The 18861-nt window shown below is 40.9% G+C and overlaps 2 long non-coding RNA genes across 4 annotated transcripts in view; one reads left to right on the plus strand and one right to left on the minus strand.

The window, feature by feature from the left end:
• The window catches only part of LOC124244166 (uncharacterized), a 58692-nt gene extending 42327 nt beyond the window's left edge, over positions 1 to 16365 (minus strand). For all 3 annotated transcript variants that reach the window (XR_006889901.1, XR_006889902.1, XR_006889900.1), the window contains exons 1-4: positions 16303 to 16365; positions 1551 to 1599; positions 668 to 772; positions 218 to 330 (exon numbers count right to left, since the gene is read on the minus strand). This is a non-coding gene — a long non-coding RNA (uncharacterized LOC124244166). The remainder of the gene's footprint in view (positions 1 to 217; positions 331 to 667; positions 773 to 1550; positions 1600 to 16302) is intronic.
• LOC124244167 (uncharacterized) lies at positions 3127 to 8298 on the plus strand. The gene is made up of 3 exons (XR_006889903.1): positions 3127 to 3225; positions 5936 to 6046; positions 8167 to 8298. It is a non-coding gene; the product is annotated as an uncharacterized LOC124244167 (long non-coding RNA).
• Positions 16366 to 18861: the final 2496 nt, after the last annotated feature.

Here is an 18861-nt window from a genome sequence, read left to right on the forward strand (position 1 = left end):
ACTTTCAAGCCACCTTTCTCTCCTACCTAGTATGCAGGTGATTAAAAGTGAAGTTATTAAAGAGATAGTATTGAATCCACTCTAATTTTGGGGGGTGGGGTGAGGCAGATCACTTGCAAATTTTTCTATTTCACTTTTAGCAACAGATTTCTTGAGACAAACCAGTTTGTGCTCCCCCAGCATCCCCCTACCCAGTGCCTCCTCCACCAGAGCTTACCTGCCCTCAATTCAGACCCAGAAGTCAGAATCCAAAGCAACAGGAACTCTTGCCTCGGCCGGTACCCAAAATGGTCCTGCTTTCTTCTTTTCACTCATAAAATACGCGTGAAACTTATAAACAGAAGGAAAAGTAGAAACATGACCAATTTTAAAAGAAAATCACTCATTCTAAGTATGTTCATCTTATTGAAAAACAAAACACACAAACAAACACCTTTACTTCTAGTGTTTCCAGGTTTATGCTGTCTAATTTTTAGACCATTGTCATATGTAATATTTGGGACATACACATCCTAGAAATTATTTGTTGTTTATCTGAAATTCGAATTGAACTAGGTGTTTGTATTTTATCTGGCAATCTTATCACTAGAGAGCATTGCTTGGGATTCACCAAAGACATTTATATACACTACTTCTTCTGAGCAAAGAGATTTGAAGTAATAAGTACCTCATAACGGTAGCAGCTCAAATATTGGGTAGTCTATCAAAGGAGAAGAAACTGAGGACTTCTTAGCATCTCAGAAATCGCCATAGAGGCAGAGGTCCAGCTTGTCTGTAAGAAAGGAGATCAACCACAGTGATAAAGAAGAAGGAGGCAGTGGGCAACAAAGTAAGGGATCAAAGGGAACAGAGCGTTTCTGAGGACCACCCAGACACGATGTGCCTGGCTAACTGGTGCCACCCTGTGCCCACCCCGGAGAGAGCCCACTCTGCTCAGTCCTGTCTCCTCCCTCCCGGGCCTCCGGGAAAGTGGAGAACGAGACCCAGTTCAGTGCTTTGGAAGCCATAACAGTTTGACAGAGGAACCCAACTAACTTTCAGCTTCCTTCTTTTTGCGCCTCAGCCCAGGACTTTCACACAAGTTCTCACAAAGGCGAGGCAAGTATTTATAGGTGGAAAATGGCAATAGGTGTGTTGATAAGCTCAAAGAAACAGTTAAATCTGTGTGTGGATCATTTGATCACAGTATCTGGAATATATAAACATGGCACATATTATCTCTCCCCCCTCTTTTTTTTGGCCTCAAAATTTGATCCAAGTCTGGGAGTTAAAAAGTCCCATTTTATGTAATCAGGTTCTGGTTGAACATGATTGCTGAATTATTTTAAATTGAAGACACATGTCTGGAGGCTGAGCTGTATGTATTATTTCAGGATGGTGTCCATTAGGCCTTATCCACAGGGGCTATCTTCAACTTTTGCCACATTCAATGCATTCTTTATGCATCAATATTTGCAAAATGGTGAATCATATATAAGGGAAAATTGGAGGGAATATGGTACTCGTTAAAGGGTGATTTTTTGAAATTATCTCAAATGCATTATTCAGACCTGTTTCCAGTCTCCCCTGCTAAGGGTCCCAGAGCTCGTCGGAAAATTTCTGGAAAAAAGGAGAGAATATTTTAAAGACAATAGCAATGCAAAAATAAATAAAACCCTGTAGTTGTGCAAGACCCTTCTGCAAGTCTATGGCTCTGAAAACGTTACAACTGAATCAACATTTACTTTAACTCCTTGTCAGTCCTAAACATTTTAAGTGTCCTAATTGCAGATCTAAATTGTTGCCACTGCCATGGGTTTTTCCTTTTGAATGCATTTGTCCCTGAACTGAGGCTTTTGTCAGACTTCACCTCGCAAGGGCAGCCAGTTGATTTTGTAAATTGTTGCATCGTGTCAAGGGCTCCAGCTCTGACTTGAAGGTCGCTGGCTTTCCCTGAGGAGTGGTTGGGCTGAGGGAGACTGTAAGGCTCAACCACACCAGACACCACCCTACTCCAAAGATGTCCTCCATGCTAAGAGCCGGGACATCCGTTGAGTGGGTAAGAGCTATATTGGTGTATAATTTCCATATAGTAAAATTCCCTCGTTCGAAGTATACAATTCAATGATTTCAGTAAATTTACAGAGTTGCGCAACCATCACCACAATCTAATTTTAAAATAATTCCATCACTCCACGAGAAACCTCACGCCAATTTGCAGGCACTCCCCATTCTCTCTTCTAGCCCTTAGCAATCGCTAATCTACTTTCTGTTTCTATAGATTTGCCTTTTCTAGACATTTCACATAAATGGAATCACACAAAATGTGGTCTTGTTTTGTCTGGCATCTCTCACTTGGCCTGACTTTTTGAGGTTCATCCATATTTAGCATGTATCAGTACTTTGTTTTTGTTGCTGAATAATATTCCTCTGTATAGATATACCACATTTTGTTCGCTCAGTCATCAGTTGACAGACATTTACTCGGGTTGCTTCTACTTTGAGATCATTATAAAAAATGCAGCTGTGAACATTCGTGTACAAATGGGTATTTTTAAAGGAATTTGATGTAGGATTGTCAGTGTCATTCACAGTAAACTGTGAGTCGGATTTACTTTTTATTTTTCTAAGGGGTTACTCATGCTCTTGTTAAAGCTGTCGTTTGGAACATTCTAGAATAAAGTAGGTCCCTGAGTGCTTCAAGAAATAATATTTATTAAAGTGTGAGAACCTTAATGATTCCAGGACATGAAGTGGTTAAGAGTAAGGAAGGGAACACTTGGAAATTTCGAGATGGAAAGTGATCACAACCTGGAGTTCCAAGAATTCAGACCCACGCGCGCCGGCTGCACAGCCGTTGCTTACGGCAGCCTCGGCACACGCTGATTTCTGAGCGTCCTGCTGACTTAAATAACGTGGAGGCTACTCTGGGAGAAGTAAAGTTGGAAGTGGCAGAGAGGTGAACAGGTCATAACATGGGAACAGAGTTGTCAGGCTTTGTTTATTTTCATGCCTTCTAGGACTTCAGCGGCTGATAGGAGATGCCGGCAATTCTGTCATGGAGGAACGAGTGCTGCACGTGATGCGGAAGCAGCTATATCAAAAACCGCCCTTGCACACTGCCCGCAAATCACCCGTCCAGAGCCGGAAAAGCCCATGTCATGAGAAATCGTTTCCCCAGGAATCATCAAAGAAAGCAGGCATATAAACAGCAACATGGTTTACCGAAAGTGACACTGGTCAGAGGTAAAGCCCCACATTCTTGTCTTGGCTTGTCACTAACCCTCTCTGTGGCCTTGACCAGGTCACTAACCTCTCTGGGCCTTGGTTTCCTTGTTGTGAAATGAAGGGAGGTGACACCATGATTCCTGCCTAAGGTTTTTTCTACAGCCAGTATTTTGTTTCTCTGACAACTTTGAAAACTTATGCTTTTGAAACCCACATTTAAAAGTTAAACCAGTGTCCTCATCCTGTTCGCAGTCAACTTACTGATGTTAAGAGACTCGATCTGCAACGTCAACTGGTGGATAATTAGCATTTGGAACATAATTTTTTTAAATGACACACAGCCTCCCAGCGGCACCCCAACCCTGTTTTGCAGACAGGAAAATCGTTGTTGATTTTTCAACATATTCTCTTGCAAGTCGTTTAGCTTCTTTGCATCAGAGTTGGGAATTGAACCAACATTTTAGGGCTTCCAGACCTTTATTATATCAATTAATCCAGATTGCCTGGGAGCAAGAAAAGAATCATTCAGGAGCTCGTGTAAAATAATCCACCATTAAAAAATCTCTGACTCACTGGCCAAAAAAGAGCATTTTTTCCTGTTTTTGCTTTGTGGTTTAGGTTCTTATTGGAATGGTGAGACTTTGCTGGTGAAAGAGGTTGGAGGGTGGGACAATAGGTGGGAAGGCTTTATTCTCCCAAGAATAGAGAATGTTCCCTGCTGAGAAGAATGCCAGCGTATCTTTGATTCCCTTCTCGTGGTTGCCTACGCTCTCTCTTTTGCCCGTGAAGCAATGTAACATACTTGCCTAGCCTCTCAGACACAAAATCAGCTCCTGGAGGCTTAACACGACTTTCATTAGGAGTTTCAAGTACATCTCTTAATGGAAGACAGCAGTCTCGGCCCATGCCCCCTCGACAAGAAGCAGCCGTGGAGTTCACAGGGATGTCTGATTCCTTCAACTCCATGCAGAGCATTCCAGAGCCCTGACATTTTGACTGTTTTCCAAAGCCAGTGACCAGCCTGGTAGGGAAAGAATCTGGGGACAGATGGTAGGAAATTGAAATCACATCATCACTACCCTCTCCCAAAAGCTGGCCCGTTATTTTGGCAAATCTTCACAAAGCTATACGGCACTCACGCTGGTCTGATGGAGGTCTGCATCTTAATCGTCGAGGCCTGAACATCAGGGCTGATAGAGAGGTGGCATATTAAAGAGGAAATTGCATTAATGTCATGTGGTCCCTTTATGACAATCAGAACCACATGTAAATCTGAAGAAATCCACATGCCACCAGACAAATGAGGAGGTCTCTTTGCACTTATAGACCCATCTGCTGTTGAAAAATAACCTTGTGTTAGTGAGGAGACATTCTGTGTTGGAAAGGCAGTCTAGTCCTTGAGATAAAAATGGTTGAAAAGTTTCTTTTTTTGATTTTCATCTTTGAATTTAGCTGAAAGATAGTCTAGTAGGTAAAGCCATCTGAAGCAAGTGCCACAGCATCATGAGAAGATAGCAACATTCTCTTCTGATTTGCTGTAGATGTCTGACAACCTCTCTTTGTTTTACCTCTTCCATTTGTAATATAGAAATAGTCAGTTTTCACATTACAAACCAAATATTAACAGCCCGGGCTGAATTCTTGTCCACCCCTGAAGGCACTGAGTGAGGAGTGGAAGGAAGTGATAGGAGGAGAAAAGACCTCCTGGTGTACCCTGGAGGGATGGCTCAGGTTCGCAGCTCAATCTACGTGATGCAGGTTCCACTTCTTCCAATTGCCAACTTTCGTAAATGCTCCCAACAACGTAGGGAGCGATCAGGATACTTTGGTTGGTACCATCTCCCTGCCTGATGATGTCAGTTTATTTTCACAGTGAAGAATCATATTTCTTCCTCTCTTGAATATTTCAAAACAGTGTGAATACTGTACAAGTCTAAAAACATAAAATTACTTAAAATTCTTCAAAGAAAGTATTTTTAAGAATACTCAAAATTGCATATTACATTTCTCCAAGCTCTTACTCAAAAAAGCAAACATAATTTATTAAAAGACATATCTCTTATTCTATCTTACTGTCATTCCAAAAGGAGGGAGAAAAGCAGGTAATTTGCGATTTGATGGTTTCTATTTCAAAATTCCTGCCTCACCACTTATTACTTGCATGATTAAAAAGTCTGAGTTTCAGTATTCTTATTTATAAAAATCAGCATAACAACAATTATTACTATAATAGCAACTTTCAAGGATTATTGTGAAAATAAAATGTTACATGCTTTTTCAATTGTGAAGCCCTAATTCAAAGTTAGTTATTATTATCTATGGGGGAAAAAAACTCCCAGCAAATTCACCAAAGCATCTGGAAAAGATTTGTCTTTTGTACAGGGTTGTCATTAGTGTGGGATGCAGAGGAAAATTCTGAAAATATCAAGATGAGGAGTGAGCTGGTTTGAACAACTTCCTTGTCTGCATTTCTCTTTTTCCGATTATGTCTCCAAAACTTCCTTGCTTTTTGAGTGTATTTCTATATGCTTCTCAAACTGGGAGATACCGCTGTCAAAGAACTCAAAACTGTGTCAGAGAAAATCCCCCTGCCGTCTCATATCTCTTGAACACCCTTCCCTAGGAGATCAGACACTTTCTCCTGGCAAGATGCTCATTATTCAGACATTACTTTGCAATTTCCTTCGACTTCAGCTCGCCTCCAGGTTAAACTATGCCTTTATTTCAGGATACAGGGAAAACTTTGAAGGATGAGAAACTGGAGTCAACTGTAGATAAACTTCTGGAATGGTACCAGCAGATATAAGCTTTGACAATATCATCTCCATCACGGTTGATTGTAAGTGATTCATAACTTTCTCACTTACATTGTTGTTAAAAATACTGGAGTCCTGAGTTTCTAAATTAATAAACTCCCTTACCGACAGCACAATATTCCCTTAATAACTTATTCCTGACACAGACCCCTTGTATGAACCTGTATTGATCACATTCTTAAATGGATCACAGTACTGGATTTCTACCCGTAGAATCAGAATTCTCCCTCCTCCGTAAGGCAGGAGGGCCATGAGGTTTTCTTTGGCTAATTCACAGGGAGAAGGTGGGAAAGACTCGGGGACAGAAGACAAGAAAGTCTGATGCTCAACAGAAAGGGGACCCTGGATTTGGAGAAAAGGGACCTGAGATGACATGTTATTTAAAGAACTCTGTCTCCTTAAAGTTATATACTGCCAAAAATCTGTATGAAAATATAGTCTTTGGATTGAGTTGGGCATCATATGGACATAACAATTACATGTTCTTAAAAATCTTCATTTTCATCCAGATATTATACAGACAAGCAACTAGCTTTAGCAATCCTGCTAGTTAAGCATTCTGAAACTTTTCTGAAGGGAGAGGGTGAGGGATGCTTCCAAAATTCTGATGAAGATCCTTCTTCCAAGACAAAAACAAAGACAAAGCTTTGCTCGACAATTACAGTCATTTCATGGGCTGGTTGGACGCCATATTACAAATATCTGAAGTACTTCTGTACCTCCTGAATTTACCTCTTATTTAGCTATTTTTCACATGAATAATGGACTTGCTAACCATGGAGAATTTCCTGACATAGGAAGCCATATGTCATAAATAGTATGTGATATGTGATCAATAGTATTGATAAATAGTATAGTCATATGTGATAATAACTTTTTGTTTCTAAACATTTTTAGTCCTGAGTAGACAGTGGATGACAAAGACATCATCCTTTTATCTTTTAAATATTGTTGGGTTAATTAAAAATAAAACTATTGTCTGGAAAAGATTCCTCAATTCTTTGCTTTCCAGAAAGAATCTATTTCTTTGCATCTATCTTTCTGTTTGTCTGTCAATCGTCACTGCAACAAACTGTTTCTAAGAGAAGGAACAAGTAAAATCAACTTGGGAGAGCAATCCCAATTAGAGAAATTCTAGATAAAGAAAAAACTAAAGAATATAGTAACTCCTTTTTGTGGGAAATGGGTCAGGACTAAAGTTCTTCCATAAGAAAAGAATTTTCCATGCAAATGAAACCTTGGTTTTATTTTTAAGGTACAGTAGTCTGTTACTTTTGAATAATGATGGAAGATTTAATATGCCAGTGTTTCTTCCCCATTTTATTGGGAATTAAGACACACTAAAACTCTTTTATAATATACTTTAAAAGCACATAAAGACCTTTCAAATTTTATCAGAAGTTTTCATTTAATTAAATCAACTTTAAAAGATAATGTTTTTATTCTGAAATAAATCATTGTGTAAATTCATACTCTGTCAGCAATTTTTAAAAGTAATTCTCAATGTAAAAAATCAAAAGCATCTTATAGCCAAGTTAAACTCTAAAAAATTAATTTCAAACAACTGAAAATTATAGACAAGCATGTTTTGGTTTTCTTGATTTTATCACTAAGTAAGTTACAGTATTAAAAACACCTAGGTCAAAGGATTTACTCATGACACAAATCCTCCTCATGTTATTTCCCAAAGAACTAAAAAAGGAAAATAATTCTATATGGGCAGGTTATAGAGGTGAGAATATTGTTTAATTGTGCTTTAAGTGGGGCCTCTAAGGCGCCTGCTTTACATAAGAAAATAGCCCACCAAACATAAAATCTCTAAGTGGACTGTTCTGCACTTGTAGAGTGAATGTTTCGTTGTCAGAATTACAGATGTATAAAAATTATACATCCCTGCTGCTGAAAGACCAGTAAACTTTCACGCGTTCTGTAAAAACTGAAATGCTGGAGGCCAATACTCACAAAATTTAATGATCTTTCTCCTAATAAAAGCCAACTTGTTTTTAAAAAAAAATAAGGAAAAGAAAAGAATATACACATCCTAAGTGTAGCAGTTCCAAATTTTTTTAAAGGAGAGTGTGTGAAATCATTTATTTTATATTTTTAATTTGCTCATGTTTGTTAAAATCAATTCTATTCACAGGAATAACTGGAAATGTGAAATAATGCTGTGTGCCCGGCCCATCTTCTTGTACCTTGCTTTAAAGGAAGCCAGTTCTTGTTGGAAAATGACAATAATGTAAAATAAGAATGAGGCTGGTTTGCTAATGTTTATAAAGTTAATTAAAAAAAAAACGAGGAGAAGAAACAAAACCCATAACAATTCACTTTCTTTTCAATATTTTGCCACTAAACTTAGGGGCTTTATGCAACTGGGTGTTTGATCGGTATCCACGGCGTACACTTTAAGAATGAGTTATACGCTGAGTTTCTCTTTTGTTATTCGGAACTCAGCTCATCTTCTCTTAGAATCAAATATTCCACTGGGTGGGAGGATTCCCTGGCTAGCTCACAAAATTCAAAATAACCCACAATTTAGCTCGCTCTCTATATGAGCAGTGTTTAAGCAGCAATCAGGTAAAACACTTTCTATAGAAAAATGCGTTCTATATCCCATTTCAGGGTTTCAGAAGTACTTCCACCACTGGGGCCATCGGAGTGGCTGGGGACTGAAGGGACGTGGAAGGACAGGGTGGTTAATCTTGAGGACCATGAACTCCTAAATTCTCCAGTATTGTTAAAAAAGATAAAATCATGACTCACACAACTATAAAATGAACTCGTGTTAAAGACTTTTTTTAACTCATTAATTAACGGAGGAACAAGTAAGGTGTTACCATAGCATCAAAGAATTCAATAAACCACACACTTACGGGCAATAAGGAATGCTGAGATGAATTTACACAGACATGCAAAGGGATCTATCCATAGGGCAAGGATCAATTACATTCCACCGGACACAATGAATTTGCATTTCTATAAATGAGTCATTTTCATTATTTTCAGTTTTCTACAACTTGCAGAATTATAAAAAGCTTGAAAACAATGAAAGGTAGAAAGAACCACAAGGATGCATCAGACAGGATACTCAGCAACTTCAATTTCATCATTTCAAAGTGTTTCACAATTTTTCCTGACAATATGTATAACAACAGAGTCCTTTCAAGTCAATCATATCCCTGATATTGTGAATTGGGGAGAAAATACCGAATTCCAGATAGCAATACTCCCACTCTATTAATCAAGTCTATACCAGGGCTGTCCGACAGAAATATAATGCAAGCCACAAATGCAGCCACATATGTCATTTTAAATTTGCTGGTAGCCACTGCAGGAGAGGGCCACCCTATACCACATTTAAAAAAATAAAATGAAACCATTACAATTAATTTTAGTAAAATATTTAAATAAATATATGCAAAATATCATTTCAACATGTAACATATGAAAGAATTAATAATAAGCTATTTTACATTCTTTTTTTGTCCTAAGTCTTCAAAAGCTAGTATATGTTTGACACTTACAGCACAAACTAATTTGGACTAGCCACATTTCAAATGCTTTACTAGCCACATGTGGCCAGTGGCTACGAGACAGCAGAGGTCTATATAAATCAAACATTCATGAGCCCGCTAAGCTTTGCATTTTTTGGAGTATTAATTAAAACATTTAGGTCTGTCTCTGTGCCCATACCATTGTTTTCAAGGTAGCCAGCCAGGTTCCCAGACTTCTTCGTTTTGTAATGAGGCATGATCAATGCCCAAGGAAACTATCATTTGGAACAGTTGTGTAGTGTGGCCCTGTGAATTTTCTCATTAGCAGTCTGTACTGCTGTCTTTTCCCAGGGAGACCAGACTTACCCCTGTGAGGTGAGAGAGCGAGCGATGAGAGCACAGGGACATGGCAATAACCATAATAATAAACATAATATTGCTTTGCCTGTCACCTGAGTGTGACAGCACCCGTCAAAAACATTAACTTTTTCATTTTCATGTCCCCCTTGTGATGTAAAGAGAGGAGGGAGATTTCTCATAATCCCTCATTCACTGCGGAAAGACAAGAGACATTTTTCTTCCAAGCAAGGGAGTAACTAAGGTATATATCCACCTCAGCGTTTTGTATATTGTCTAGGCCCAAATGGATCCAATTCAGAGTTCTGCTTCTAGAAGGGAGAAAGGCCCCTCTCCACAGCATGGCCGCCATAGCATCCTGCTAGGTTGCAGCACAACATCATCAGTGCCAGGCGGATGATGAGGAAGAGAGACTAGAAGCTGAGTCAGAGCAAGGATGGTGCCGGGAATCTCCTCCTTTGAACTAGCAAGTTCATAATCTTGGTATTTATGTACTGCTCTTTACTGGCCCTTCTCCCCACAGGGATTTCTGAGAACCAGATGAAAGTCCCAGAGTCTGACAACCCACTGGGATTCCTGATAAAAAAACTTTATTTCAGGTGGTTCTGGAGGAACACTTGGAATTCTTCCTTTCCTAGTACAGTTCTGGTGTTTTATATAATCTGCGTTGGGAGAATAAGCCATAGGGCTGTGTATGTGTGTGTGTGCGCGTCTGTGTGTGTGTCTATGTATCTGTGTAAGAGAGAGAGAACAGCCAAAGGCTGCACAGAGACCCAAGACCTTTCCCTCACTCCTCATTTTCTTAGGACCACAGGGACTAAACTCAGTGCCCCAGAGACCAGTGGCCTATGGATTGCCTTACAATCCCTCCCACTCCCCTTATGCCCTCTCTTGAACTTTCAAAGGAGCATGCAATTCATTCTGCTCCCCACCCATCCAATCAACTATTTTGACTCTGCCATTTGCAGCTCGTCACTTCCTATGCATGAATAGCACTTTGACCACCTGGGTGACAGTCATCCCCTTCAACTGGCAGACTTCGTCTGCATTTAACATTAGCTGCTCAATAGTAACCTATTGAAGGACTAGGACCTATAATGTTTGCATAAGGCAGGAGCAGTTAAGAAAAGGCTACATGTGCTGAATTCAAGAAGGGGGCTCTTTCTTCCCTACTATAAACAGAAATGATTGTAAAACCAGAACCAGAAAGAGCTCCTCACCCTTTGGCGTGAGGGGGTTTCGTCTCTCTGCAAGGCCTCCTCTTGGAGAGCTGACTTCTCCAGGTTTTTACTGCATTCCAGAAAGGGAGATAGAAACCAAAGCAAACAACGTGCCCCCAAAGGACCCTCTCCTCCCTCCAAAAAGCTTCTATTTTTAATTTTCTGCAGCTTTTAAAACAGTTGAATGGGGAGGTTTTCAACAGTCTGTGGTGGAGGAGCATTCCTGCCTTCTCTAAGGACGCCCACTTTAGTAATCCCAGCTGGCAACGGGACTCCAGGGCCAGGGCTGGGCTGAGGGGTTTTCTTGGCACTTTCTTTTCAGCACATTCTGTCATCACAAAGTAACTTTTAACAACTGTGTTTTCCTCCCCACAAAAGAGTAGAAAGTGTGTTTTGAGCTGGTTGCTAACTACATGCAAAACGTCCCTCCTTTTCCCCCTGAGTGTCTGGCTTTAAGGCTAAAAACCCGTTTCACTGGTGCTTGCTCTTTATGTGGGTACTTGACTTTAGACCAGGCATCCCTAGGCTCTCTGTGGGATTTCTCACGTTCACCCCTCATCCACCCCACAAGGTGGGTGGCAAACGGTGAGCCCATCTTTGTCAGGTGGGGAAACAGGGCAGACCCATCTAACATGGCAAGTGGTTTTCTCAAGGGTGTATGGAGAATGTCAGCAGCAAAAGCGAATATTCTTTGCCTGACTCTGGTTTGTGGCCTCATGGCTACTCTCTCCCAAACACACGTGACAGAGTGCCATCCTGTAGGCATCAGATGCGCATTTGTTGTCAAGCTGCCAAGACATGCATTCGGCAGACATTTCTTGAACGGCTGCCACATACCATGCACCCTGACTCCCAAAAGCCAGCTATGCTCCCACGTAGGTCTCCTGAGGTTGAAGCAGCACTGGACACCCCTGAACACAGGGATCACGAGGAAGAGCAGAATTTCTTAGGATTTCCTCTATTTCATCCCAGGCTGCTTTTGCTGAGCTGTCTGTGTACCCACATGGCTCACTTTCAAGAGGACATATTTTAAGGCACTTGGCCATAGAAAGTACTAGACCCAAATAACGTCCTAGGGTTCTTAAGGACAGGACTTGAAGCTTGGGAAGGAAGCGCCAAATGAGCTGCCGGGCATGCAGGTGATGAGAAGGGCTCCGCCGTGGTGGAGAGCTAGGCAGCCCAGATTTCAAAGTGATTTCTACCTCCTAATGTTACAGCCATTAAATCAAGAATTTAAACCTTTAGCCAAAATGCTCTATTTCCTAATACAGAGTTCTTACTTGGCAAAATGCTGCTTATAAATGTCTCCGGCTCTTTCCTCTTCTCTCCAGCTTTCAGAGCTCAACCAAAGCCCATTTCATATTGAAAAAGGAACAAAGCAGTAGAAAGCAAAAGCACTAATGTGTCTGGGCTCATCCCTCGCCCCATTATTTCCTATCAAGTTTGAATCCAGTAAAGCCCTATAGTAATTCAGCCATGAACTTGTTGCGTAAACTGGGAGAGGTTTGGAGCATATGTTTTCAATTCATTTACATTTGACTCATCAAAATAGGTTGCTTTTTTTTTTTTCTTAGAAGAGCTATTTGAAGTTTAAGGAATTATTCCTACCTTTTAAAATAAACCTTTTAGAGTCTTTCTCCATTCACAACAGGAAGCTGCAGAATGCTAAGAGAACAGAAACACAAATGCAGGAGGGTTCAGGGACGGTTCAAAACTCAGAGCTATGAATTTAGAGAGGGTTCAAAAGTTGGCAAAGTGAACCCTCTCATTCCTACCTACAAATAATAAATAACCATCACAACAAGGAAGAGGAGAAAGGGAAAGCCACTGGAAAGCCATAACTTATCCTGTCCCCGGCCTTCCAGCTCTCGCCAATAAAGCAGGACTTCTTCGGAGAACTTAGGTTGTGCTGCCTGCAGGGAGCTGAGCTCGTCTTCCGCCGTAAATTACCTTGCTGGGACTAAGCTTTCCTCCAGGTCCCACAGACAGGCAGCTCTGCCAGACCCATCACCCAGCCCTGTGCTTCTTAAATTATCCTTCATCTGGTTGTGACAAGTGAAAAGCTAGAGGGAGAATGATCACCCCCAAATCTGACCTTCCCATACCACGAGGTCTTTTTTTTACAAGGAACTATACCACAAGAAATAGACACAATAGCATTCTATCTGCAGACAAAAATAGGAGGAAAAATAGAGCTATCTGTATACTTCTCCAAATAAATAGTGCAATGTTTTCAAATTTGTCTACACGAAAGATTTTTTTTCATTGCCATGTAACCCTAAGTCCATTTCTGAACTGGGATAGCTGTAGCGAAGTTTAAAATCATCATAAGTGAGGATTGGAGGAAGATTTAAATTTTCCCCTTCATTTTCACTTTGCTATCAACAGCCCTGCTTTAGCTTTCGACCATATTCAGACGTGGACACACACAGACAGACATGTGCACACAAACTGAGGATCTAGAATATTTGAGTAAATGGCTGCAGTGCCTTGAAATGCGATCAAGCCTCAAGAGCAGGTACCAGGCCAAGGGAAATAACTCTTATCCATAAAAAGTTCCATAATAAATCAGACGGCTTTTTCTTCCATATGTCACCTGACATGTTTAATTTGTCTGCTTTGACAGAATTGTGGCAAGCGGAGCTGACTGTCGGTGAAATTAGAATGGGCCTTTGTGAAGAAGGGCAAGATATCAGGCCTGGAAGGGCACAGTGAAGGGGTACCTGCAGTAGGCATCTGATAAATGTTCGTGGGCTAGCTCCGTGTGATGGAGGATACAAAAGAAGGGAACAAAGATTTCAGACGTTACAGGTTTAAAATACATCAAGCCAATGGGCAGACACAGTAACAGTCATATTGTCCAAGAAATTTAACTTCTTCCTTTCCTCATTTGCTTCTCCCTGGAATTTGGCCTTTGTCAGAAACGATAGGAAATAACATAGACCTATTCATTTTCACTTCAGCATTTTACTTCTGGAACACGAGATTTACACCACAGACGGGAAAATGTGCTCTTTCCAATGTCTGGACCTTCTGAACAAGGGGAAGCTAGTGGATTTATTATTGTCAGGTTGGCTAACCTTGGATCTGGTCATACAATTTGTTATGAAAAGAAGAGCTTTTTACCTGGAGAAGGAACACACCTTGATCCAGCCAACAAAATGCCTTTAAACACCTACATCTCATTTAGGAAGAAGGATCGTGGTTACCATCTGTGAAGCTGGGTGCTCCCTTCCCTGCACCAGCTGGAATACCCTAACTGCTATGGGATCAGAGAAGAGACCATCTTCACCTTACTTCCACGTCTTTATGTACAGCAGACCACTTAATCTTACACTGTAAAGTAAGAATAATCTCTCCCCACTTTTGCAGATGAGTAAACTGAGACATGGACAGAGATCAAGTCATTATCCCAAAGTCGCCTAGTGGCAAGACCTACACTCAAATCCAGACCACCCACCGGGCCACCCACATGTGAGACAAATTCCCTGTCAGAGACGTTTGCACACGATGATTACTTAAGGCAAATTATTATTCAATTTACCATAGGTTAAATACATATACCTTAATTCTTTATTTTTGTTCATTTCCTTTTCTCTGTTTTAATACAATTGAAATGTAATATACACACATAAAAGTGCATAAACATTCAGCTCCACGAGTTTTCACAGGGTGCGTGGAACCAGCATCTGGATCAAGAAACAGATCATTTCCAGCCCACAAGCCTCCCTTGTGCCCTCCTTCAAGTCATTACTCTCCCATGCCCCCAACCATTATACTTCTTTCCCCTTTTCTTGCGGTGCTGGGGGTGGAATCTTCGGTTATGAGCACGTTAGCTTTGGAAGCAGACTGCCTGGGTTGAAATCCTGCTATACCTTTTACAAACTGTACATCCTCGTAACTTCTCTGTGCCTCAGTTTTCTCAACATTAAAATGGGGATATTAATAGAACCTACCTCACGAGGTCATGGTGAAGATTACATGCCATAGTGCATAGAAAGATCAGGGTAAATGGTAAGCCCTCAGGAAGCCCCAGCTGTTATTATTGCTGGAACACTTCCCTCCACTCCCAGAGACTGTCCTGGGAAGACCAAGAATGTACAAACACAGCAGAACAAGAGAGATGACAAAGGAGAGGAAGATAGAGGAGTCCCAACCAGGCCTGTGCTGTATGTCAATACAAGAATAAACCCGTCTCCAGGTGGGGGAGAGGATCAGAGCTGAACAAGCTGAGGAAGAGTTAAACGAGACAGCTTTCCAGTAGCACAGAATCAAGTTTTCAGAGTAAAACGATTATTTGAAACATTCTATATTTTCTCATCAGATATACATGCCAAAGAGGAGGAGGCACGAAGGCTTTTTTAGATCATCCATGAGCTTTCCATGACTCCTAATAGTCTGGAATTGAATGCGTATTTTTAAATTTCCTGCAATAGAAAGAAATGGGCATGGAGGTTTTCGTGTTGCCTAATTTATGATTTAATTCCTGACATAACTTTTCAGGTAGAATAGATTCAGACATCTTTCCGTGTCACATTTCTTTACAGTTTTGTGCCACTTGAAACATTTTTTACCCATTTAATTTAGGACTTCTCAAAATTCTCTGCAGTGTAAATCAACGGTAAATAGCTTATGTAAAGCATAGGTTCCGAGAAACCAGAAGCCTCCGGAAAATAAAAACTCAAGATTGAGAACTTGCTGTGCAAATTTCCTTTTTTTTTCCAGCCCAAAGGATGCATTTACTGCCACAACCACATATTTTATGAAATACTTAACCAAGTTAAAAAAGAAAAGAGAAAGAAGAATAAAAACATATTTCAAGTCATATTAAAAACAACAAGCATATAATACCAGTTTGAATAAGGAGTTGACTACAAGAAAGGATTAACCTTAATTTAGATTCCCAACAAGTATCAAATAGATTGAGGTCTGATATATTGATTTGTTAAGTTAAAATTGGATTTAGGAAAACTCAAAATGGATATGAAAAGAGGCTCATTCTTCATTGTTTCTTTCTTTCCTCTGTCTCTGTCTGTCTGTCTCTCTGTCTCTCTTTCTCATCCTTACCCGCCCTCTCTTGCCTCTGCAGTTTCTCATCTCGTACTCGATTGTGAGGTAAGCAGACCAGAGATAGCTATTAAACTCTCATGCTGTGCACTTTCCAGTTCTGACAGATCCTTTTACCGCAATAGAGATAACATTACTTACAGAGCTTTTCAACAGCGTGGCCATGTGGCCGGCCAGGGCCTCTGTCTAAAAGGAACAAAACGCTTCCTTCCTGGGTGGCTGGCTGTGAGCTGGAACAGTACGCGATGTTCAAGATAAGAAAACGGAAGTTCCAAGCACTGAGCTTGTGGTTTAACCAAATGAGGTAAAGTAAGGAATGGCCGAACAGTAAGAAGCGGCTTTATTAGCAGTGCTGTGTCCGAGCCAGTGCAGGCTTTTGGAATTGGACAGCATCTCCCTCAATCACCAGCGAGAAGGCCTTGTCCCAGCTCCTCAGCTCTGCGTAGATATAAATGTGAGATGAAGCAGCTTTGTTACCTTTTAGGGATATTGTAAATACCAAAGAGATCATCATAAAGTGATTCTTAATGCCCTTGAGCTTGTTTTGAAAGACGAAATAAATTGCATTTATAATTTCCAGTCCAGCAGCTAAGGATTTTGTCCACCCATTTCTAAAACCAAGGATTACCATCTAATCTCTTAGATCCCTCCAACCCTTTGGAAAATTGGGCTTGCTCTGAGCAGGATGCTTGCCATCATCTCAGCCTCGGCAATTGGCCTTCAGACTTTGACTTGCGCGACCCACTCATGGACCACAGGCCCAAATTCTGTCCAGGACAAGCTCTGGTCACCACAGCCTTCTTCTGAACCTCAGATTTTCCATCTGTAAAGTGGTGATGATAACAATATTAGTTCTTGCCTCAAGGAGATATTTCTGCTCAGCCTCCTGCAACCTCCAGTGAGTAAGGTAGTGGACCCACTTGGCCACAATTAGCTCTGTGATCCTTAGCAAGTCACTTAACTCTTTGGCTCTCCATTTCCTCATCTATAAAATGGGAAGAATAAGACCTACCTCTTAGTGAGTTCAATGGCACACAACTCAATAAGCTATTATTACTGACTTGGCTCATCTTGCATTGCCTCACACTTTTAGTCTCTCTTGTGTTCATGGGAATCTGACAGGAGCCAGTGATGTCCCTGGCTTTATCCTTAGCTCTCTTCCATGGACACAACTTAACTTCTCTCCCTTGTAGGTCAAGGGGCTCCCACCAACTCAAGTCCTACCTGTCTGGCTGAAGCTCACATGGGCTTGATCATCGCACACCAGAGGAAGGTGGGGTCGGGGTATGGACTGACCCCAGTCAGGGTGCTGTATTCTGTTTCCACTTTCTACTCTGCTTCCTCTCTCAGGAAGCCATTGCTAAGTCAACAAAATAGACCTATCCTCAGTGCCTAGATGCTCTTCCTTGACTCATTTCTTACGCTATCTTCTGGAGTGGTGCCCTCCAATTTGTCTTTCAGGCACTCCTTTCAGTAAAACATTTCTGAGTGCAGACACCAGTAAATGTTTATATATTTATAAATCATATTGTGCTCTGCTTATATGAATTGTGTATTCTGAAAATGCACACACACTACACAGAAATTTTAAAAGAATGAGATAAAGTAAGTGGAAAAAGGAATTCCATCATTTTCTTCATGCATCCCAACAGATCATCTTGGGCTATCCAACTCCCTGCTCCTGTGGGAAGAGTATTTTCCTATGGGATCCTGGACATCCCACCTTTGTGAGATGCACACACTACAAACCAAGGTCAGGTCCACTGGTCAGAATGAGCCTCCATTCTCAGCACAGTAGCATCACTCTGTGTCAAGGTGAGCTTCATGAGTGTGTGACCTGAGCAGTTGAACAGGACCCATGCTTGGTCAAATTGCAGCCATCCCCATCTTAACATTCTTGAAAACCTTATCCTTGAACTTGTGAGGTCCAATGGGACAATGGAGCACTTGTGTGAGCAGAGGAGATGTGCACAATATGCGTGTCCCCTATTCCTCGCTGCACCACTCATGTATAGCTTTGGCAGTGCTTCACGAGCACAGCATTCTGGTGGCCCCACCTTGTGTGGGAGTTTAGTGAGACTCAAAGTGAGTACAAAGTAAGCGTGTTATGAAAGCCATCTGCTTCCAGAGTGTGGTAGAATGTGCACGTTTCAAGAAGTGAAATGAAAACCACTGAGTTAGTTTTGTGAAGTGTTTCCACTGTTCTGGAAAGAATTAAATTCACATGCATGTGTGCTACGAAAAACAAATTGCATAATTTCAGTGATTCTGCATACAAGTTAAATGCTTTATATTTCCTTTCAAAACTGGCATTCCACAATATAAGGATGAATGGTATAATTCATGTTAGTAATTTAAAATTGTAATTTTTATTGACTTAAAATGACATTAGATAACAAATAGGAAACACCGCGAGAAGTTGAGAGAGAGACTGTGGAAGAAAGGAAAATGTTTTGTATTTTAATACCTTTAATGCCCTTGTTTCTTGATTTTTGAACAAGGGGCTTTGCATGGTTATTTCACACTGTAACCATCTCTGCCCTGGTCCCCTGACCCATCTCCAAATGACCAACCCATCTCTATCAAGAGTGAGACCACCCCACTTCCTTCTTTCAGTGGAAGGAAGAGAGAAGATTCTTCCTCTGTTTTGCCCTAACGAAAGATCTGTCCTTCCACGACCGTGGTTAAAGCATTCAGTTG

This window comes from Equus quagga, chromosome 8 (genome assembly GCF_021613505.1).
Source record: "Equus quagga isolate Etosha38 chromosome 8, UCLA_HA_Equagga_1.0, whole genome shotgun sequence".
Lineage (NCBI taxonomy): Eukaryota > Metazoa > Chordata > Mammalia > Perissodactyla > Equidae > Equus > Equus quagga.